At 33.2% G+C, this 24,182-nt stretch overlaps 1 pseudogene; it reads right to left on the bottom strand.

Annotated features, from left to right (window-relative positions):
- Nucleotides 1-1,780: 1,780 nt before the first annotated feature.
- On the bottom strand, nt 1,781-14,305 carry LOC126590337 (uncharacterized; annotated as a pseudogene).
- Nucleotides 14,306-24,182: the final 9,877 nt, after the last annotated feature.

Here is a 24,182-nt window from a genome sequence, read left to right as displayed (position 1 = left end):
TAGGTTGTGTCTCCCTCTTCCTCTGCCTTTGTAGTGGTTGTTTTTTTTGCACCTTTTTCTTTGCAATTTGCATTGGTTCTCCAACTTCTTCTTCAGTAGTGGTGTCAATCTGTAGATGACTTGTCTCCTTCTTCGTACGTGATTTGTTTTATATTTTTCCAAGCATTTTCCTTTGCTCTGTCATCTTTGTTGTTTTGGATATCATTTTGACATTGGCTTTGGTTGAGTTTGACATTTGTACAGTTATTCTAACTGAAACCATCTGTCAATATAGTTTTTATTATAATGCAACTTGATCGTAAACAAATAAAAATCAGTATGAGTACACAATTATATTTGAAACATACCAAGGTGAATTACTATTTATGGAATTGGAAAACATTTTTATAACTGCATAAATCTTTATAAGATTCATATAACTAAATAAATTAGAAATAAAAATGTACAATAGGAGGTGTATTATGTGTAAGATCTGGAAAAATTGGAATTCTATTTATAAATGAAGCAATTGTAAACTGTTTCGTAAACACTGTTTATTAAACTTTAAAAAACACAAACTATTTACTGAATGTAAAAATTATTAACAGACAATCACACTAGTTCGTGCAATAGCGTAATATATGTTTATACTACTTGTTCGTGAATGCATCCCAGATTTTACTATTTCCGTACATTTCAATTCTATTTACAAATGAAGCAAATTGTAAACTATTTCGTAAACAGTGTTTATTAAACTTAAAAATCGTGAACTATTTTACTCAAATATAAAAATTACAAACAGAGAATCACACTAGTTCGTGTAATAGCATAATGTATGTTTATATATTGAACGATTAACTAGTAAATAGTATTTTCTTGGGTGGATCTGTGATGGATTCGTACTGATAGTAAATAACAAAATAAATTTAAGCAAATAGTATAATCTGGGTTTTGTTTAAGTTGATGCATGTTATTCTATATGCTTGATTCCAGTAGATGTTTGTTATATAAACAATGAACCGTATGATTTTGTGAAATATGTTGAGAAAAATTGTAAGATTGTTACCTTTTGTTTATTTTCTGGGTATTTCTGCGACCAAGTTGCTCAGCGAAGTTGAAATTTGCGTGAATTCGTCTGTAAAAGAATTGGAATGATGTACGAAATCGGGAAATGAGGATTGATGATTTGAGCTGGGGGCTGGGTTTCTGGTTTTTTTTTATAGTGCATGCAGTTTCTTCATCGTGGCTTATCTGTGCATGAAAATGGGAGTGGTGTTAGGGAGAGAAAGTGAAGCTAGTGCAAGAGTGAAATGATGATTTTTGCTGGGCGTTAATTATGCGTGAAAGATGGGGTGCTGATTTGGAACTGAAAAAAAAAAAAAGCTGTTATTTTTCATTTTTTAGATATAGTGTGTACATATATTTCAGAAACAGTTTAAGTTATCTAGTTTTTTGTTTTGCATAAATTTATCTAATTTGGTAACTATATTTTTTGGATAATAAAAGGGAACTTTAACAAAAAAGGAAGTGTCAAAATGTAAGCATGTGAAATTTTTTAATATAGTTCTCATTCTTATAAGTTATAACTCAAAGAATTAGGTATGTGAAGTTGATTGGCTTCATACTAAACTTCTTTTTCATTTTTATATGGTTTCTTTAGATGAGTAATGGTATTAGGCCCCCTAGGGCAAAAACATTATAAAACATACGCAAGTATGGGATGGGCACCAGCATACAAGCCCACCTGAGCTCGGGGTTTTGTATGTAGATGTACATTGATATAAAATGTAATTTGTAAAACTCAAGCTAATGTAATAAAATCCTCATCAGGAATGTCATCATATTGACCATGTTTATTTTGTTGTCTTCTGTCTTCAAGTATCTTCTTCAGTCCATTTGCATAACTATTCTCGTGATTCACAAGTGTAGTTGCAATTTGAGCTCTTTTGGCAAATACTTCTTCATTCTCAAAGGTGGCTTCTATTGGTTTGCCCTCTTGCACTTGGGTTGCAAATTGACTGACAAATATGCCACAATCCAATCTGCATTTTTTTTTTGGATAAACAAATAAGTATGACAGATAATGAGGTCATATTATAACATTCGATGACATATTAAAAGTGAAAAATGAAACTATTTCTTGTTCGTAACACTGTTATGCAAACTGGAACTATATCTGAAACTATATTATGACACTATTTTGCAAAGTCTAAATTTATAGTATAGTTTCGTACAATGATTTTGTTTTCTATTTTCTGTGTCTCTCATTTCCATATATTTGTAGTTAGATGACATATAATTACTGAAAAAATGGACTATTTGTTGATTTGTAATACTGTTTCGTAAAGTGTAAAGAGTGAAAAATCAACTATTTTTGAAACTTCTTATGACATTATTTTGCAAACTGCAAACTATTTTTTCAAGTATGAGTCTTGTGTTTGAATGTATGATTTTCATGGTCCTTCTTATGTGTTTGAATGTATAAATTTGATTGAAAAATACACATTTATTAATCTTACTTGGTTTGCAAATTGAATGACAAATATGCCACAATCCAATATGCAATTTTTTTTTTTTGGAAAAACAAATAAATATGACAGATAATGAGATCATATTATAACATTCGATGACATATTAAAAGTAAAAAATGAAACTATTTCTTGTTCGTAACACTGTTATGCAAACTGGAACTATATTTGAAACTATATTATGACACTATTTTGCAAAGTCTAAATTTAGAGTATATTTTCCTAGAATGATTTTATTTTCTATCTCATTTCCATATATTTGTAGTTAGATGACATATTATTACTGAAAAAATGAACTATTTGTTGATTTGTAATACTGTTTCGTAAAGTGTAAAGAGTGAAAAATCAACTATTTCTGAAACTTCTTATGACATTATTTTGCAAACTGCATACTATTTTTTCAAGTATGAGTCTTGTGTTTGTATATATGATTTTCATGGTCCTTCTTATGTGTTTGAATGTATAAATTTGATTGAAAAATACACATTTATTAATCTTACTTGGTTTGCAAATTGAATGACAAATATGCCACAATCCAATATGCAATTTTTTTTTTTTGGAAAAACAAATAAATATGACAGATAATGAGATCATATTATAACATTCGATGACATATTAAAATTAAAAAATGAAACTATTTCTTGTTCGTAACACTGTTATGCAAACTGGAACTATATTTGAAACTATATTATGACACTATTTTGCAAAGTCTAAATTTAGAGTATATTTTCCTAGAATGATTTTATTTTCTATCTCATTTCCATATATTTGTAGTTAGATGACATATTATTACTGAAAAAATGAACTATTTGTTGATTTGTAATACTGTTTCGTAAAGTGTAAAGAGTGAAAAATCAACTATTTCTGAAACTTCTTATGACATTATTTTGCAAACTGCATACTATTTTTTCAAGTATGAGTCTTGTGTTTGTATATATGATTTTCATGGTCCTTCTTATGTGTTTGAATGTATAAATTTGATTGAAAAATACACATTTATTAATCTTACTTGGTTTGCAAATTGAATGACAAATATGCCACAATCCAATATGCAATTTTTTTTTTTTGGAAAAACAAATAAATATGACAGATAATGAGATCATATTATAACATTCGATGACATATTAAAATTAAAAAAATGAAACTATTTCTTGTTCGTAACACTGTTATGCAAACTGGAACTATATTTGAAACTATATTATGACACTATTTTGCAAAGTCTAAATTTAGAGTATATTTTCCTAGAATGATTTTATTTTCTATCTCATTTCCATATATTTGTAGTTAGATGACATATTATTACTGAAAAAATGAACTATTTGTTGATTTGTAATACTGTTTCGTAAAGTGTAAAGAGTGAAAAATCAACTATTTCTGAAACTTCTTATGACATTATTTTGCAAACTGCATACTATTTTTTCAAGTATGAGTCTTGTGTTTGTATATATGATTTTCATGGTCCTTCTTATGTGTTTGAATGTATAAATTTGATTGAAAAATACACATTTATTAATCTTACTTGGTTTGCAAATTGAATGACAAATATGCCACAATCCAATATGCAATTTTTTTTTTTTGGAAAAACAAATAAATATGACAGATAATGAGATCATATTATAACATTCGATGACATATTAAAATTAAAAAATGAAACTATTTCTTGTTCGTAACACTGTTATGCAAACTGGAACTATATTTGAAACTATATTATGACACTATTTTGCAAAGTCTAAATTTAGAGTATATTTTCCTAGAATGATTTTATTTTCTATCTCATTTCCATATATTTGTAGTTAGATGACATATTATTACTGAAAAAATGAACTATTTGTTGATTTGTAATACTGTTTCGTAAAGTGTAAAGAGTGAAAAATCAACTATTTCTGAAACTTCTTATGACATTATTTTGCAAACTGCATACTATTTTTTCAAGTATGAGTCTTGTGTTTGTATATATGATTTTCATGGTCCTTCTTATGTGTTTGAATGTATAAATTTGATTGAAAAATACACATTTATTAATCTTACTTGGTTTGCAAATTGAATGACAAATATGCCACAATCCAATATGCAATTTTTTTTTTTGGAAAAACAAATAAATATGACAGATAATGAGATCATATTATAACATTCGATGACATATTAAAATTAAAAAAATGAAACTATTTCTTGTTCGTAACACTGTTATGCAAACTGGAACTATATTTGAAACTATATTATGACACTATTTTGCAAAGTCTAAATTTAGAGTATATTTTCCTAGAATGATTTTATTTTCTATCTCATTTCCATATATTTGTAGTTAGATGACATATTATTACTGAAAAAATGAACTATTTGTTGATTTGTAATACTGTTTCGTAAAGTGTAAAGAGTGAAAAATCAACTATTTCTGAAACTTCTTATGACATTATTTTGCAAACTGCATACTATTTTTTCAAGTATGAGTCTTGTGTTTGTATATATGATTTTCATGGTCCTTCTTATGTGTTTGAATGTATAAATTTGATTGAAAAATACACATTTATTAATCTTACTTGGTTTGCAAATTGAATGACAAATATGCCACAATCCAATATGCAATTTTTTTTTTTTGGAAAAACAAATAAATATGACAGATAATGAGATCATATTATAACATTCGATGACATATTAAAAGTAAAAAATGAAACTATTTCTTGTTCGTAACACTGTTATGCAAACTGGAACTATATTTGAAACTATATTATGACACTATTTTGCAAAGTCTAAATTTATAGTATATTTTCCTAGAATGATTTTATTTTCTATCTCATTTCCATATATTTGTAGTTAGATGACATATTATTACTGAAAAAATGAACTATTTGTTGATTTGTAATACTGTTTCGTAAAGTGTAAAGAGTGAAAAATCAACTATTTCTGAAACTTCTTATGACATTATTTTGCAAACTGCATACTATTTTTTCAAGTATGAGTCTTGTGTTTGTATATATGATTTTCATGGTGCTTCTTATGTGTTTGAATGTATAAATTTGATTGAAAAATACACATTTATTAATCTTACTTGGTTTGCAAATTGAATGACAAATATGCCACAATCCAATATGCAATTTTTTTTTTTTTGGAAAAACAAATAAATATGACAGATAATGAGATCATATTATAACATTCGATGACATATTAAAATTAAAAAAATGAAACTATTTCTTGTTCGTAACACTGTTATGCGAACTGGAACTGTATTTGAAACTATATTATGACACTATTTTGCAAAGTCTAAATTTAGAGTATATTTTCCTAGAATGATTTTATTTTCTATCTCATTTCCATATATTTGTAGTTAGATGACATATTATTACTGAAAAAATGAACTATTTGTTGATTTGTAATACTGTTTCGTAAAGTGTAAATAGTGAAAAATCAACTATTTCTGAAACTTCTTATGACATTATTTTGCAAACTGCATACTATTTTTTCAAGTATGAGTCTTGTGTTTGTATATATGATTTTCATGGTCCTTCTTATGTGTTTGAATGTATAAATTTGATTGAAAAATACACATTTATTAATCTTACTTGGTTTGCAAATTGAATGACAAATATGCCACAATCCAATATGCAATTTTTTTTTTTTTGGAAAAACAAATAAATATGACAGATAATGAGATCATATTATAACATTCGATGACATATTAAAACTAAAAAATGAAACTATTTCTTGTTCGTAACACTGTTATGCAAACTGGAACTGTATTTGAAACTATATTATGACACTATTTTGCAAAGTCTAAATTTAGAGTATATTTTCCTAGAATGATTTTATTTTCTATCTCATTTCCATATATTTGTAGTTAGATGACATATTATTACTGAAAAAATGAACTATTTGTTGATTTGTAATACTGTTTCGTAAAGTGTAAATAGTGAAAAATCAACTATTTCTGAAACTTCTTATGACATTATTTTGCAAACTGCATACTATTTTTTCAAGTATGAGTCTTGTGTTTGTATATATGATTTTCATGGTCCTTCTTATGTGTTTGAATGTATAAATTTGATTGAAAAATACACATTTATTAATCTTACTTGGTTTGCAAATTGAATGACAAATATGCCACAATCCAATATGCAATTTTTTTTTTTTTGGAAAAACAAATAAATATGATAGATAATGAGATCATATTATAACATTCGATGACATATTAAAAGTAAAAAATGAAACTATTTCTTGTTCGTAACACTGTTATGCAAACTGGAACTGTATTTGAAACTATATTATGACACTATTTTGCAAAGTCTAAATTTAGAGTATATTTTCCTAGAATGATTTTATTTTCTATCTCATTTCCATATATTTGTAGTTAGATGACATATAATTACTGAAAAAATGAACTATTTGTTGATTTGTAATACTGTTTCGTAAAGTGTAAAGAGTGAAAAATCAACTATTTCTGAAACTTCTTATGACATTATTTTGCAAATTGCATACTATTTTTTCAAGTATGAGTCTTGTGTTTGTATATATGATTTTCATGGTCCTTCTTATGTGTTTGAATGTATAAATTTGATTGAAAAATACACATTTATTAATCTTACTTGGTTTGCAAATTGAATGACAAATATGCCACAATCCAATATGCAATTTTTTTTTTTGGAAAAAAAAATAAATATGACAGATAATGAGATCATATTATAACATTCGATGACATATTAAAAGTAAAAAATGAAACTATTTCTTGTTCGTAACACTGTTATGCAAACTGGAACTATATCTGAAACTATATTATGACACTATTTTGCAAAGTCTAAATTTATAGTATATTTTCCTAGAATGATTTTATTTTCTATCTCATTTCCATATATTTGTAGTTAGATGACATATAATTACTGAAAAAATGAACTATTTGTTGATTTGTAATACTGTTTCGTAAAGTGTAAAGAGTGAAAAATCAACTATTTCTGAAACTTCTTATGACATTATTTTGCAAACTACAAACTATTTTTTCAAGTATGAGTCTTGTGTTTGTATATATGATTTTCATGGTTCTTCTTATGTGTTTGAATGTATAAATTTGATTGAAAAATATAGAGATCAACTTGTTGTTTGTACTTACGAGTCCTCCTTTTGTTGGGCGTAAGTTAAGCATCTTTCAATATCTATTGTGAGATTGCTGTCTCCTTTGAAATCTTTGTAAAATGCTTCTATTTTGTCTCTCTGCAAAAAAAAAAAAAACAAAAAAACAAAAAAAACATAAAAAACAAAAAAAACAACAAAAAAAGAAATTGTATTATGAAGTTTGATTTTTCCTATCAGCATAAGAATATAGTTTGTAATTGAATTATAGTTTTGTTCTTACCACTTGAACAACATGATCAAAGTATAGGTCTGTATTCCCATATACCCTCGGTAGTTTGGAATTGTAGTGTGTCATTTTTCCATTTTTAATGTCCCAAACTACCAAGCTGAAGTGAAAGTAATGCTTGATCAATATGAAGACCTTTCCTACTTTATCCACATTATCTTGTAAGACTGTCTTCAATGTTTTGTCAATGTGCTCCCGATCACTCTTGCTTTTCTCAATCTCCATATCATTCTGAACCAAGAATACAAATGTATTTATTAATCTTAATTAATGAGCAACACTAATTCTTAAACTGAACCAAAAAATACACATTTTTTTTTCAATCTCCATATCATTCTGAACCAAGAATACACATTTAAGGTTTTAAAGTGAATGCAAGGCCTTTTGGAGGAGGCAAGTATACAAAGCAAACTGAACTAATATCAAAGTGAACTATTTAGCAAAGTGAACTAGAAAACCACACTTTGCTACCAAAGCAAACTGAACTACATATGAAAGTGAACTATTTAGCAAAGTGAACTAGAAAACCACGCTTTGTTACCAAAGCAAACTGAACTACATATTAAAGTGAACTATTAGCAAAGTGAACTAGAAAACCACACTTTTTTGTAAACAAAACTGTTTGGTACTTACAATTATGAATGAAGGAAGATACAGATTTTTTTGTTGCCTCATTTTTGATTCGTTTTCTGCCATTGTGTAGAACGAAGCATCAATTATGTTGGCGTCGATTGCTCCATCCACAAACAATGATGCCAGATCTGATTTTAGGACAACAAGGTCAGTCGCCATGGACCCTTGCCTTGGCTGCATCCAGAAGTAGTCCCTGTATCAGAAAATAAAACGTATTATATATCTATGTATATATGTGTGTGTGTGTGTGTGTACACATGTATTAAGTTATGATTAATAATGTAAACTTACATTTTCTCTTGTCTGTAATATTCCTTGAATTTTTCTTTTGTCTCATCTTCAAGTAACTTGTACGCCCTTGTTGATGCAGGTAGATGATACCGTTTGTCAAGCTTTTGCTTTACAGGTTTCTTTGCAGCCTTCTTTGCAGGTTTGTTTGCTATTTCTTTAGCAATTGGATTCAAGGGTGATTCAACCTTGGGCTCCTCCTTTCCTTTCTCAATTATTGGTTCCAATGGTTGGCTTTCTGACGGAAAAATTGAAAGGCTTTCACTGTCACTCACAACATATATGTATTTTGCCTTCTTTTGTTTTCTCTAGATGGGGATATAATCATAATGTGGATCGACATTTGGTTTACGATCATCCCTCATTCGAATATTTTTTACCAGTGTTCTCGTCTTCTTTTTGGCAGTCTCTTTTTCTTGCTTTTCAGCATCCTTGATAGTTGGAGTCTGCATTTGAACATCTTGTTGAACTCCGGAGGTTCCTTTTTCAGTGGCAGTGTCTTTTCCTTCATGTTCTTGATCCTCCTCATTTTCATCTGGATCATGATCAATTGCATGCCTTTGTTTTGGATCCTCCATAGCCACATCATTTTCAGTTGCATTCTCTTGAACTGGATCCTCAGTAGCAGTATCCTTATCATGTGTATGCTCTTCAACTTGATCATCATTATCTGGATTTTCTTTAGGTGGTTCATCCTCCTCTGGATCTTCCTAGGTTGAAGCATTTAGATCTGGTACTATTGCTTGATTTTCCAGTAGCTTATTCTTCAAACTTCCAATTTCATCCATAAGTTTATTTACTTTCATAGAAGCTGCTGTGTTATTTAATTGTAACTGTATCATTTCTGTGTTCATTGAACTAATCTTCTGCTTGTCCTCAAGTCATTCTTGCAGAAGCTTTTCAATGTTTCTGTTGAGGGCTCCAGTTGTTTGATTCATTACAATTGAATCTGTGTGTAGGTTGTTGAGTGCATATATCATCATGTGACTGAGGACTAGATACCTCTTTTGATCCATGCTCGCACATCTTTTAAACTTTTCAAAATCTTCCACACCTAATGTGTTATCAATCTCGATGAAGTCCTTTTGATAACTTGCATCAAATTTCATGAATTCTTCTTGGTACAGTTGATCAAACTGTGACTGAGCTTCAGTGATGGTGATGCTTTGATCTTCTTCAGCTCCAACTTCAGTTCTCTTCCTTTTCCTTCCCGTTGTCTTGTTTTCCTTTTTCTTGGAAGACTCATTAGTTTGTTGAGGATAAGGAATGGCATTACATTCTTCTTGGTTGATGTTGGAATGCTCCTTTGTTGGTTCTTCAGAACAAGGAATACCTCCACCAATCTGCACAGTGACACATTAAATAGTTGTTAAATTACATAATAATGTCATTGTTTAGTAAACATTGTTTATTAAACTTTAAAAAACGCAAACTATTTACTGAATGTACAAATTATTAAAAGAGAATCACACTAGTTTGCATAATAAAGTAATATATGTTACTATTTATTGAAATACACTTTTCTTTTTGACACTATTTCTGTTTTATATAAATGACAACATTGCTGGATCTGTTTTATATAAATGACACTTCTGAAACTTTAAACTGTAAAGATCACTATGTTATGAAACTGTAAAGTGCAAAAATATACTGTTTATTGAAATACTTTTATTATTTGTCCTTACCTCAATTTCTTCAACTCGAATGTCTCTGATTGCTTTGTGGATTTTTGTTATGTCCCATCTTCCAATGGCAGGAATCATGTTTTCTCGCCCACTTATTGTCTCCATCAGATTGGTGTGAAGACAAATCCAATACTGCATGAAATAAGAACTTTGAATTACTTTCTTGTGTAATTTATAAGACATAATTCATGTTTTTTAAATATAGTTCTTATTTCTTACCAAAATAAGGCAGTGCATCCGCTTGTTTTGCTGATTCTTCTCCATTTTTCCTCTTTTTCTTCGATTTGTTAATCCTCTTGAACAAGTAGTCCCTCACTCCTTTTGCCCAGTTGTATTTGCTGATTTGGTCCAAAGCTCCACAAATTGTTATGAAGCTCCACGCTATGTAAGTTCCAGATGTTGCAAATAACAGTGATTGTAGCAGATGCACACATATAATTGAAGCAGTAGCTTTTGCCCCTTCAGGAGTTTTGTCTTGGACTGATTTTTGGTATGCTTCAACAATGTCCTTTTTTTTTCACTATTTTTTGCTTTGCAAAGTATGCTTTGACAAAGCTGTCCTTCATGTTCTTTGTGGATTTGTCTGTGTTTGGTAGTTCAACCCCTTGGTTGTTCAATCCAAATATTTCAACGACGTCTTCACTTGTTATTTCTTTTGGCTCATGATCTCCGAATTTGAATTGTTGCTGCTTGGAGTCATAGCATTGTATGATCTTGATCAGATCCATATCAGACTTCTTTTTTCTGTCCGTTGCAACAATTTCATCATCCATGTAGAACTTGATTAAACTCCAAAATGGTGTCTCGGCCAAATGATTGATGACATCTTGGCGTTGTTGAAGCATTAGTCTGTACAATTGCATTGCATTTGCAAACCCGAAAACGTTGCATCTATATTGAACATAAGAAGTTGCAGGTCTTTTATTCTCTTTCTTACGTGGACTCTTTACAGCGAAAGTCTTTATTCTTAGTTTCTTTGTTCCGTCCATCTGTAAGAATAAACATAGTTTAATTATTACAACTATTTTTTACCAAAGCAAACTGAACTATTTAGCAAACTGAACTATATATCAAACTGAACTATTTATTAAACTGAAGTAGAAAACCACACTTTTTTACCAAAACAAACTGAACTATTTATCAAAGTGACCTAGAAAACCACACTTTTTTTACCAAAGCAAACTGAACTATTTATCAAACTGAACTATTTAGCAAACTGAACTATTTATCAAACTGAACTATTTAGCAAACTGAACTATTTATCAAACTGAAGTAGAAAACGACACTTTTTAACCAAAACAAACTGAACTATTTATCAAAATGAACTAAAAAACCACACTTTTTTTACTAAAATAAACTGAACTATTTATCAAGGTACACTAGAAAACCACACTTTTTTACCAGAGCAAACTGAACTATTTAGCAAACTGAACCATTTAGCAAAATGAACTATTTATAAAAAATGAAGTAGAAAACCACATTTTTTTACCAAAACAAACTGAACTATTTATCAAAGTGAACTAGAAAACCACACTTTTTTACAAAAGCAAACTGAACTATTTATCAAACTGAACTATTTTACCAAAACAAACTGAACTATTTATAAAAAATGAAGTAGAAAACCACACATTTTTACCAAAACATACTGAACTATTTATCAAAGTGAACTAGAAAACCACACTTTTTTAACAAAGCAAACTGAACTATTTATCAAAGTGAACTAGAAAACCACACTTTTTTACCAAAGCAAACTGAACTATTTAGCAAACTGAACTATTTATCAAACTGAACCATTTAGCAAACTGAACTATTTAGCAAACTGAACTACAAAACCACACTATTTTACCAAAATAAACTAAACTATTTATCAAACTGAACTAGAAAACCACACTTTTTTACCAAAGCAAAGTGAACTATTTATCAAACCGAACTATTTATCAAAGTGAACTAGAAAACCACACTTTTTTACCAAAGCAAACTGAACTATTTATCAAACTGAACTATTTAGCAAACTGAACTATTTATCAAACTGAACTAGAAAACCACACTTTTTTACCAAAGCAAAGTGAACTATTTATCAAACCGAACTATTTATCAAACTGAACTAGAAAACCACACTTTTTTACCAAAGCAAACTGAACTATTTATCAAACTGAACTATTTATCAAAGTGAACTAGAAAACCACACTTTTTTACCAAAGCAAACTGAACTATTTATCAAACTGAACCATTTAGCAAACTAAACTATTTATCAAACTGAACTATTTAGCAAACTGAACTATATATCAAACTGAACCACTTAGCAAACTGAACTATTTATTAAACTGAAGTAGAAAACCGCACCTTTTTTACCAAAACAAACTGAACTATTTATCAAAGTGAACTAGAAAACCACACTTTTTTACCAAAGCAAACTGAACTTTTATCAAACTGAACTATTTAGCAAACTGAACTATTTATCAAACTGAACCATTTAGCAAACTGAACTATTTATCAAAATTAAAGTAGAAAACCACACTTTTTTACCAAAGCAAACTGAACTATTTATCAAACTGAACTATTTAGCAAACTGAACTATTTATCAAAGTGAACTAGAAAACCACACTTTTTTACCAAAGCAAACTGAACTATTTATCAAACTGAACCATTTAGCAAACTAAACTATTTATCAAACTGAACTATTTAGTAAACTGAACTATATATCAAACTGAACCACTTAGCAAACTGAACTATTTATTAAACTGAAGTAGAAAACCGCACTTTTTTTACCAAAACAAACTGAACTATTTATCAAAGTGAACTAGAAAACCACACTTTTTTACCAAAGCAAAGTGAACTATTTATCAAACTGAACTATTTTACCAAAACAAATTGAACTATTTATCAAAGTGAACTAGAAAACCACACTTTTTTAGGAAAGCAAACTGAACTATTTATCAAAGTGAACTACAAAACCACACTTTTTTACCAAATCAAACTGAACTATTTATCAAACTGAACTAGAAAACCACACTTTTTTACCAAAGCAAACTGAACTATTTATGAAACTGAAGTAGAAACCACACTTTTTTACCAAAACAAACTGAACTATTTATCAAAGTTAACTAGAAAACCACACTTTTGTATGAAAGCAAACTGAACTATTTATCAAAGTGAACTAGAAAACCACATTTTTTTTACAAAACAAACTGAACTATTTATCAAACTGAACTAGAAAACCACACTTTTTTTACAAAACAAACTGAACTATTTATCAAACTGAACTAGAAAACCACACTTTTTTACAAAACAAACTGAACTATTTATCAAAATGAACTCTTTAGCAAACTCAACTATTTATCAAACTGAACCATTTAGCAAACTGAACTATTTATCAAATTGAAGTAGAAAACCACACTCGTTCGTGAATGCATCCCAGATTTTACTATTTCCTTACATTTCAATTCTATTTACAAATGAAGCAAATTGTAAACTATTTCGTAAACACTGTTTATTAAACTTAAAAATCGTGAACTGTTTTGTAAACACTATATATTAAACTAAAACACCACCGAAATAGAATGTTGATTATATTTAAGTTATTTAAGCAAAGAAAACAACATATGAGGGCAAGAAAATACTATTTAAAGGTTATAAGAAAACGAGCAGTTATCAAAGTGAAGTAAAAATATACCATTTTGCAGAAACATTGCTATTCGAAGCATGCAAACTTACATATTATTGTAAAATCACCAAAAATATCAGAAATTTTGTGGTACGTACCTCTGTTTCTTCTCTGTTGCTTTTATTTCCCAAATTTTTTGTGTGTTTTCATCTGGATGCAAATCAGAACTGTGAACTGGAAACATAATTCATTTTTTAGAATCTTAAACATGCAAATGCACATATTTAGTAAATTAAAGTAAGAAATCATCAAGAATATCAGAAATTATAGGTTCGTACCTGTGTTTGTCCGATTTCGACTCTGCAAACATACAGTTCGAATGTTTTCAGTTTTTTGTCTTCAAATGTAGTTTTTGGGTTGAGAAATTCCGGATTTGATGTGTAGATTATTGCTTGAAAACTTGAATCGAACTTGAAAACGCTTTGAGATCTTGACGTTTGGAGTAATGGAGGTTTCGATTTTTTGGTACGGTGTGAAGGGGTTGGTGAATATTAATGGCGTTGGGAGGGATGATGAATTTTAGTAACTTCGGCTAACGGGCCTGGGTTAGGCTCCGTTAGGGGCAATTTTGGAATATTAATTGTTATGCGGTTTGGGCTTTTTGGTGAGCCTGTGTGTTTTAGTTTTGTAGGGCCTAAGATAAAAGTTTTGTGTCCTTATGATTAAAATTTAAGCCCTTTTCATTAAATAATAGTTTAGGGTGGTTTTTCATTAAATAAAAGTTAATTCAATCCCTTTTCATTAAAGCTCCCTAAAATAAAGGATAAAGTAAATGGTATCAAAATTGACTTTTTAGTGTAAAAATGTGATTTTTCGTTAAAATGAACTGTATCGGGAACTTTTCGTTAAAGTTCCCCTAATTAAAAAGACAGCAGGTTTCCCAGATTGCTATTTCTCACACACATCTTTTTTTTTTCTTTTTTTTTTGAATAAACGATATTATCGGGTGAGCTTAGCCTCACAATGAACTATTAATAATGTGGTTCAAACTCACATTTGGTGAGAATCAAACCTAAGATATCTCACTTACAAGTGAAGAGGAATATCACTATATTGTAATATTAAGTGGCCCCATATGCCTCTTTTAGATACATCTAATCTAAACAATCTAACTACTAAAAGTAGGGTACATGAAGTAGTAAGATTTACTTTGTACCGTGGATTGTATTTTTCTTGCCAATTAAATTACTATTACACCCTTTTATACATACTTGAAAGAAAAATTAGGAATGGAAAATGTGAACTGTTAATGCTCAAAATTGTAAGGTTAACAAACTAGAACAGTGAACCCATGGAGGGCTTGGTATATGAACTGAAATGAAATTGACACAATGATGTAAAGTGGTTCGTCCATAAATGGGGCTACATCCAATATAGTCTATTCATAAATTTGTGTTACAATTGAATCGGCTTGGGAGCCCTCCCCATGTGTAATCTCATCCCCTAATTTCACTATTTGCATCTACATTTCCTATTCGTATCTTGTAGCTACGATGCGTTTATATTTGCGGCGCAAAACCTCTGTTATACTAAACGGAATTCTACGTGGAAGTATTAGTGACACATCCCAAATCATGAATGCATTGATTTTACGCACACTATTGATATGGCAGCAAAGACTCAAAAATTGAAATATCACTTGGTAAATGAAACAAAAAACAATTGAACAACCTAGAAACAGTAATACATACCTCTCAAGCATCAAGATATGAATCTGTGTGAACAAAACCTAATCAACAATTTATCAAAACAAACTTGATCAACGAATCTAACAAAAAACCTAATTAACTATTCGACACTTACTCAACGTTGCTGAACTTGTGAGTATGTGCGATTTTATTCAAAGTCATCCACACTCTTGCAGTTTGAGAGTGCCGAGAATCTTGACCTCCCGGCGTGTTTAGAAAAACATCATCCGCCGCAGTCCACAACCATAAATGGTGCGTACACAGTGGATGCAAATTTCCACCGTCTCTTCCTTTGACAAAAAATGCACCTGCAAAATAATAACACCTAATTTTAAGGCTAAAAGCCTCATGAGCCCACGATGAATTGGGGATGGGGTGCTTTGGCAGAAGAATCTCTAATGCCAAAGTTAGAATTCTAAAAAGAATGTGTTTAAGTGTTTGTGGGTAGCAAAAAGCCTCCTGAATTTTGGAGATAAATGGTGTATTTATAGAACAAATGGGGGAGATGGGCTAGCCCTCTAAGGTTTAGGGGTGGCCGGCCCTAGGCTTGTGTTTAAGAGGGAATATTCTAAGATATTTGTATAAATAAATATCTTGGAATAATTAGGTAAATGTCCTAAATAGATGAGATTAGGATTACTTACTTAAAATACGTCTTCTTTGATTAGGAATGTATTTATGATAAGAATAAGGGATTATTCTATTATAAATACCTTTGACTTTTCCTACGGGCAGGGGTGCATTGACCAGTCGTTGATCTCTGTTTGCTCTACCTCAGCCACGCGTGGTGAATGGGGTAGCTCCCTGCTCATTTAATAGGGATAGTCTTGTCTTTCTTGAGAAATAATCCACGTGTCAACTCCATGATTTTTAGAATTATTTTTGGCTCCACAAATACCCTACACCTGCTGGGCTGCTCACAAGAAAGGGCATGAGGTGTAGGAGATGGGCTGGCTGATAGGTGCATATTTTCATAGATTTTTATCATATATTTCATTTGGATTTTGTATATATGAATGGATTAAATACACTGAATTGTATTGTTTTATTTTTTGGAATTCAATACTGGAGTTACATGAAAAGGAATTGGAAATTTAAAACAAAGAAAAGGAGATGGACAAAGGGTTTCCGAAGTTCGTCAAGGAGTGCAAAAAGACTTAACCATAGAAAGCAAAAAAGAATAGTTTTCATTAATCAAGCAACTTGAAAAAGAGGTTAAGGCTAAAAATGGACGGTAGAAGAGCCAGGGAAGGCCAGGTCATTTGACGGAAATGGAAAGCTTTTCGCCTATTAAAGAAGGCCCTATGAAGTAAAGGGAAGCACATGTAGAAGCGGACTGAGTCGGTATTCGTCTACGAGAGGTGTACAATTGAAATTGGAATTTCGAAGGGAAAAGTAATTGATGACAAAAAGCGATCGGCTCGGTGAAAACTCACCCCGTATTCCATGTGAGTCAGTTGACTTCGATTAGACTGTAATAATTGAAAATTGATGTTTCCAGCCCGCATTAAGATTTAAAACTTGTAGGAACAGACTTGTCCTTTGGTCGAGCTTGCTTCACTTCCTGAGCCCTCACCAATTCCTACGACAGTAATTCTAGTGGAGCAAGAGGCTAATTAACCGCGTAAAGACAAGCATTACAGTAAGAAGATGAGACAACAATGGTTTTGAAGATCAAAGATGTTGATGCACAAAATCAGTGAGGACTTTGGTATAACAAAAAATGTTAAGTTTGTGACCTTCACTAGATTGCTCCGGTCACTAGTGTGAATAAGTATGTAACTTGATAGGGATAGGGAAGCAAGCACAAGATTTACGTGGTTCACCCAGATTGGCTACGTCCACGAAGTAAAGGAGTTCTCATTAATTGTGATGGATTTACACAAGTACATATGTTCAAGCTCTCATTTAGTGAGTACTAGTGAATGATTTAGTACAAATGACATTCAGAAATATTGTGAGAGAATGATCTCTATTTATAGAAGAGAGTTTCTAGTTTCATTCTGACATTGACATGTGTCGTGTTGTGATTGGCTTCTGATGTTGGCACGTGTCGCACTATGATTGGCTTCTGATGTCGACATGTGTCGCACTGTGATTGGCCTCATGGTTTGAGGGAAACTCTTCTGGGTCCTTGACGGTATAACGTTGACCGGTGCTCAGTAGTTTAGGGATTGGTCAAGTATGGTACAAAGAGTGCTCCCCTAAGTTCCCAAGTGAAGGAAACTCATCGGTTGGGGACTTGCAAGATCCAAGTCATTGAGTAATCACGAAACTTCTAAGTACCGAAGTGTGGTATCATTTTCATTTGCCTTATCTGTCTCATATGTAGATGTGGCATCTTCTCTGGAAGTACTTTTCCTCCATCCAGGGGTGGTATCTTTAACCGATGAAGATGCACAAGGTAATGTATCAATTTCACTTGAAGCTTACTTGTATTTTCGGGCTTGGTCAAGTGCGATACAAACCCTATAGTAGGAATCCCCCAAGTCGCCGAGCTAGGAGATTTGCCGAAGGAGGTAATAGACAAGGTAAGCAATCAAACTTCCAAAAAAACAACTTGGATCGGAGGTTCGACTTTAGCTTCCGGTTGATTGTTCTCATTCTCCTTGTGTCGTAAGCAGCAACAAGGATAAGGAGAAGCAAATGGAGAAGAGATGATATGAGATACTTTTGCTTTTGAAGAAGTAACTTTCCACAGGCTTATTCTTGAACTGGGCTAGAGGGTTTTCTGGTTTCCTTCAGAGTATAAGGCCGACTCAAGGATTTGAGGGTCAAAACAAGTTCATCAAATCTAGAGTACATTCGACCCTGATGATATGGGATACTTTTGTTGTTGACAAAGTAGTGGATGTATTGGCACGTGTTCTGTTACGCTTGTCTCCACATGCTTCCTTGTATCATTCTCACTTGCCCTATCTGTTCCTCAAGCAGATGTGGTATCTTCTCTGGAAGCATAAGATGTTGAAGATGAGTACTCGAGAGCAATGCTAGGTAAGTAATCAGGTAAGGGGTCCTAGGCAGTCAGTTCCTGACTGGAAGCTTGATTCCAAGTGCTGACAGATTGCTTTCTTTCTCATTGTCTTGCAGGTAAGAACAAGGCCAAAGGAAAAGACAGGGAAAAAGCATGATATGGGATACTCTTGCTTTTAACCCTGATGATATGAGATACTCTTGCTCTGGTGTGGCTTGTTTACAGAGGTATTATCGGGAGGAAAAGAAGCTGAGTATTTCGAAAGACTCTGCTGAGAGTGCTCTCTTGGATGTGAAGAAAAGTTGAGCATTTTTTTATTTGCAGGTCTGCCTGGCTATGGAGAATGGAGGTCGACATATATAGGAGTCTCCCTAACAACAAGTAGTAGTGCTATTCCTTTACCCTTCTTAGTTATAGCAATATAGTAGGAGCTGCAAGCTTCACGTGTTTTAACTTTGTCAAAGCACTTTGAAAAAGTGGTATGTGGTATCTGGAAAGCTAATGTTGCGTGTGAAGATTGTAGACAAGCTTTATCCAAGGAAATCTGGCTCTCGAAGTTCGGAGAGCGGTGCCTCTTCAGTTTTCGAACAAGCAATCTTGTCGGGGATCTGGCTCTCGAGATTCAGAGAATGGTGTCTCTTCGATTTTTAAGAAAGCAATCCTGTTGTGAGTCTGACTCTTGAGATTCGAAGAGCAGTGTCTCTTCGATTTTTGAGAAAGTAATCCTGTTAGGAGTCTGGCTCTTGAGATTCGGAGGGCGGTGCCTCTTCGATTTTTGAGTACGTAATCCTGTTGGGAGTCTGGCTCTCGAGATTAGGAGAGTGGTTCATCTTCGATTTTTGAGAAAGCAATTCTGTTGGGAGTCTGACTCTTGAGATTCGGAGAGCAATGTCTCTTCGATTTTTGAGAAAGTAATCCTGTTGGGAGTCTGGCTCTCGAGATTCAGAGGGCGGTGCCTCTTCGATTTTTGAGCACATAATCCTGTTGGGAGTTTGGCTCTCGAGATTCGGAGAGCGGTGCCTCTTCAATTTTTGAGCAAGCAATCTTGTTGGGAGTGTTTTCTCGAATGTGAGTAAAGGTTGGGCATTTTTCCAGTCTGCCTTGCCACGGAGCACGGAGGTTGACACACATTGGGACTTTCTAGTTATCAAGTAGTGGTGCTGTTTCTTTACCATTATGGGTAACAGTAGGGTAGCTAAACCTTCAAAATTTATGTGTCTAAACTTTGTCAGAGATCTTTGGTAAAGCTACCTGTGGTACCCAAGGAGCTAATGTTGCGTGTGGAAAGCGGTGCCTCTTCGATTTTTGAACCAACTGCTCTGTTGCCTTTTTTTTATAAGGGCACCAATTGTGTGCAAGAAGTACATTGAGAGAGTTATTGCTTATAGGAATTTTCCCCTTACTTCAGAGATTTATTGCACCTTATTTCTCCTTCATCATTTCTGAGAATGTCTGGCCCATCCGACTGTCATTTTGACTTGAACTTTGGTGAAGAGGCAGCCATGCCTTCTCAAGACAACATATGGCACCCATCATTCTTATCCCTTACTGGTCCTCTTACCGTTAGGGATTCTGTGATGAAGAATGATATGACCGCTGCGGGGGTGGCCAGGAACCTTCTCACTCCCAAAGATAACAGACTACTTTTCAAACGGTCTAATGAGTTGGCTTGTTAAGGATTCTCTGGCTCTCAGTGTTTAGTGTGCAGGTTATATGTCTAATATGGCCCAACGCCTATTTGCTCGAACTCGCCAAGTTGAATCATTGGCAGCTGAAGTGATAAGTCTCAAATAGGAGATCAGATGGCTCAAGCATGAGAATAAACAGTTGCACAGGCTCGCACATGACTATGCTACAAACATGAAGAGGAAGCTCGACCAGCTGCAGGAATCTGATGGTCAGATTTTACTTGATCATCAGAGGTTTGTGGGTTTGTTCCAAAGGAATTTATTGCCTTCGTCTTTTGGGGTTGTACCGCGTAATGAAGCTCCAAATGATCAACCTTTAGTGTCTTCTCCTTCTGGGGTTCTGCCTAGTACTGAGGCTCCAAATAATCAGCCTCTGGTGCCTCCTCTTTATGGGGCTCTACCGACTATTGAGACTTCTCCTGAGCAACCTTTGTGAAGGCTCCCTCTTGTTTGTTTATTTTGATTCATGTATATGTACATATTTGTAACTTATCAGAGATATCAATAAACAAGCTTTGCTTCATTTCAACGTATTGTGTTAAATACACCAAGGCCTTCTTCATTAAGTTCTTTGAATTTTTCCTTTTGTTGAAGCTTGTATGTTGAAGCTTTGTCAGTGAAGCATGTAGGTTGAGGTAGTTCTCCCTTAATTTCCCTAGTGAGGAAAACTTCTCGTTTGGAGACTTGAGTGGTCATGAGACTTTCGAGTATCAAGGTGCAGTAGCATATGGTAGGAGTCCCCCAAGTCTCTGGTCGATGGAGTTGACTAATGAGGCATTTCCTTTCTAAGTGGTAGCCCAAAACTCCTTCTTCATATATATTTGTTATGAAAGTTGTTAGGCCCAAAGAAGAGGAGGCCTAGGCAAATTTTTTTTCGAATTTTTTTTTGAATTTTTTTTTTCGAATTTTCAAATTTTCGAAAAAAATAAAAATATATAGATATATTTTTAAGCTTTGTAGGTGAAGCTTTGGTGTTGAAGCTTTATAGGTAAAGCTTTGAGGTTGAAGCTTTGTTGGGTACCATGAATTGATTTTGCTGCACACTATCTTGATCAAGATATTGTGAAGTTTTTGTGTTGAAGCTTTGTAGGTGAAGCTTTTGTGGGTGAAGCTTTTGTGGTGAGTGAAGCTTTTGTGGGTGAAGCTTTTGTAGGTGAAGCTTTTTTGGTGGGTGAAGCTTTTGTGGTGGGGGAAGCTTTTGTGGGTGAAGCTTTTGTGGTGGGGGAAGCTTTTGTGAGTGAAGCTTTTGTTGGTCAAGCTTTTATGAGTGAAGCTTTTGTGGGTGAAACTTTTGTGGTGGGTGAAGCTTTTGTTGGTGAAGCTTTTATAGGTGAAGCTATTGTGGGTGAAACTTTTGTAGGTGAAGCTTTGGAGTTGAAGCTTTTGTTGGGTACCATGAATTGATTTTGCTTCACACTTTGTTGGTGAAGCTTTTATGGGTGAAGCTTTTGTAGGTGAAGCTATTGTGGGTGAAGCTTTTGTAGGTGAAGCTTTGGAGTTGAAGCTTTGTAGGTGAAGCATTGGAGTTGAAGCTTTTGTTGGGTACCATGAATTGATTTTGCTTCACACTATCTTGATCAAGATAGCGTGAAGCTTTTGAGAATTTGCAGTTGTCATCCATTGATGAAGCTTTTGTTGGTGAAGCTATGAAGTTGAAGCTTTTGTTGGTGAAGCTTTTATGGGTGAAGCTTTTGTTGGGTACCATGAATTGATTTTCTTCACACTATCTTGATCAAGATAGTGTGAAGCTTTTGAGAATTTGTAGTTGTCCTCCATTGATGAAGCTTTGTTGAATTTCCCACTTTTTTTTTTTGGGACACTAGAAATTTGAAAATATGGGAGAGACAACATATACAAATTTTGCTTCCACACTGTTGAGCAAGAGATTGTGATGCAAGCCACACCTTGTGGTAGTCGAAGGTTTGGATGAACCATATAAATTGAATTTGCTTCGAACAGTCTTGAATTTGCTTCGAAGGTTTGAGAATTGTAGTTGCCCTCCATTGATGAAGCTTTTGTTGGCACCATAAATTGGTTTTGCTTCACACTGTCTTGATCAAGAGTGTGTGAAGCTTTTGAGAATTGTGGTTGAACTCTTTTGATGAAGTTTTTGTTGGCATCATAAATTGGTTTTGCTTCACACTGTCTTGATCAAGAGTGTGTAAAGCTTTTGAGAATTGTGGTTGCCCTTCATTGATAAAGCTCTTGTTGGCACCATAAATTGGTTTTGCTTTACACTATCTTGATCAAGAGTGTGTGAAGCTTTTGAGAATTGTGGTTAAACTCCTTTGATGAAGCTCTTGTTGGCACCATAAATTGGTTTTACTTCACGCTGTCTTGATCAAAAGTGTGTGAAGCTTTTGAGAATTATGGTTGAACTCTTTTGATGAAGCTCTTGTTGGCACCATAAATTGGTTTTGCTTCACACTGTCTTGATCAATAGTGTGTGAAGCTTTTGAGAATTGTGGTTGAACTCCTTTCATGAAGCTTTTGTTGGCACCATAAATTGGTTTTGTTTCACACTGTCTTGATCAAGAGTGTGTGAAGCTTTCTACGAGTTGTAGTGTTTACATTGTTATAGAGGGGAAATGTTTGAAGCAGATGCAAGAGGGCTGAATAGCTTGATCTTCGTATGCCATGCACTGAAGTTGTTGTTGGCTTGCAATAAGACTTTGTTGGTGACTATAACTCTTGTTGGGCATAAGTGCTCCCCTAGTTGAGTTGTCAAGCTTGAGGGTTTTTTATTATTTGTGAATGCTAGGAGTTCACATGTACAAGTTGTATCACTCGTCTTCTGGTAGGTGGAATGAATGGTGAGTTACTTTCATCATTTGGTTGGTGGTACGAAGGTGAGTTCCTTCATCACCTTTCATCACATTTCATCACCTGGTTGGTGGCACGAGGATGAGTTCCTTCTTCCCCTGGTTGGTGGCATGAATGGCAAGTTTCCAAATGATATTAGAGTACGAGTTGTACATTTCATCACCTCGTTGGTGGCATGAAAGAGAGTACGAGTTATACATTTCATCACCTGGTTGGTGGCATGAAGATGACTTCCTTCTTCACCTGGTTGGTGGCATGAGTGGCAAGTTGCCAAATGATATTAGAGTAAGGGTTGTACATTTCATCACCTGGTTGTGGCATGAAGGAGAGTACAGGTTGTACATTTCATCACCTGGTTGGTGGCATGAAGATAAGTTCCTTCTTCACCTAGTTGGTGGCATGAGTGGCAAGTTGCCAAATGATATTAGAGTAAGGGTTGTACATTTCATCACCTGGTTGGTGGCATGAAGATGAGTTTTTTCTTCACCTGGTTGGTGGCATGAGTGGCAAGTTGCCAAATGATATTAGAGTACGGGTTGTACATTTCATCACCTGGTTGGTGGCATGAAGATGAGTTCCTTCTTTACATTTCATCACCTGGTTGGTGAGAATAAGGGCAAGGTGTCGAGACACATTGTAGCAAGTGTCGAAGACATAAAGTATGTTGAACCATTTCGAAGCACAGTTGGCTTATGTATGGATGTGTTGGAATGTATAATGTTTATGTATGAATGTGTTGGAATGTATGCTGTTTATGTATGAATGTGTTGGAATGTATGATGTTTATGTTGATTGATATGAGTGATGCTTATGAATGTTTTGCTATGCATGAAGGGATCCATGCTTTTGATATGTGAACCATGTTGGTTGTAACACTTAGTATCACAT

The sequence above is a fragment of the Malus sylvestris genome, chromosome 11 (assembly GCF_916048215.2).
Source record: "Malus sylvestris chromosome 11, drMalSylv7.2, whole genome shotgun sequence".
NCBI classification, from domain to species: domain Eukaryota; kingdom Viridiplantae; phylum Streptophyta; class Magnoliopsida; order Rosales; family Rosaceae; genus Malus; species Malus sylvestris.
This window is presented reverse-complemented; position numbering and strand designations above follow the sequence as displayed.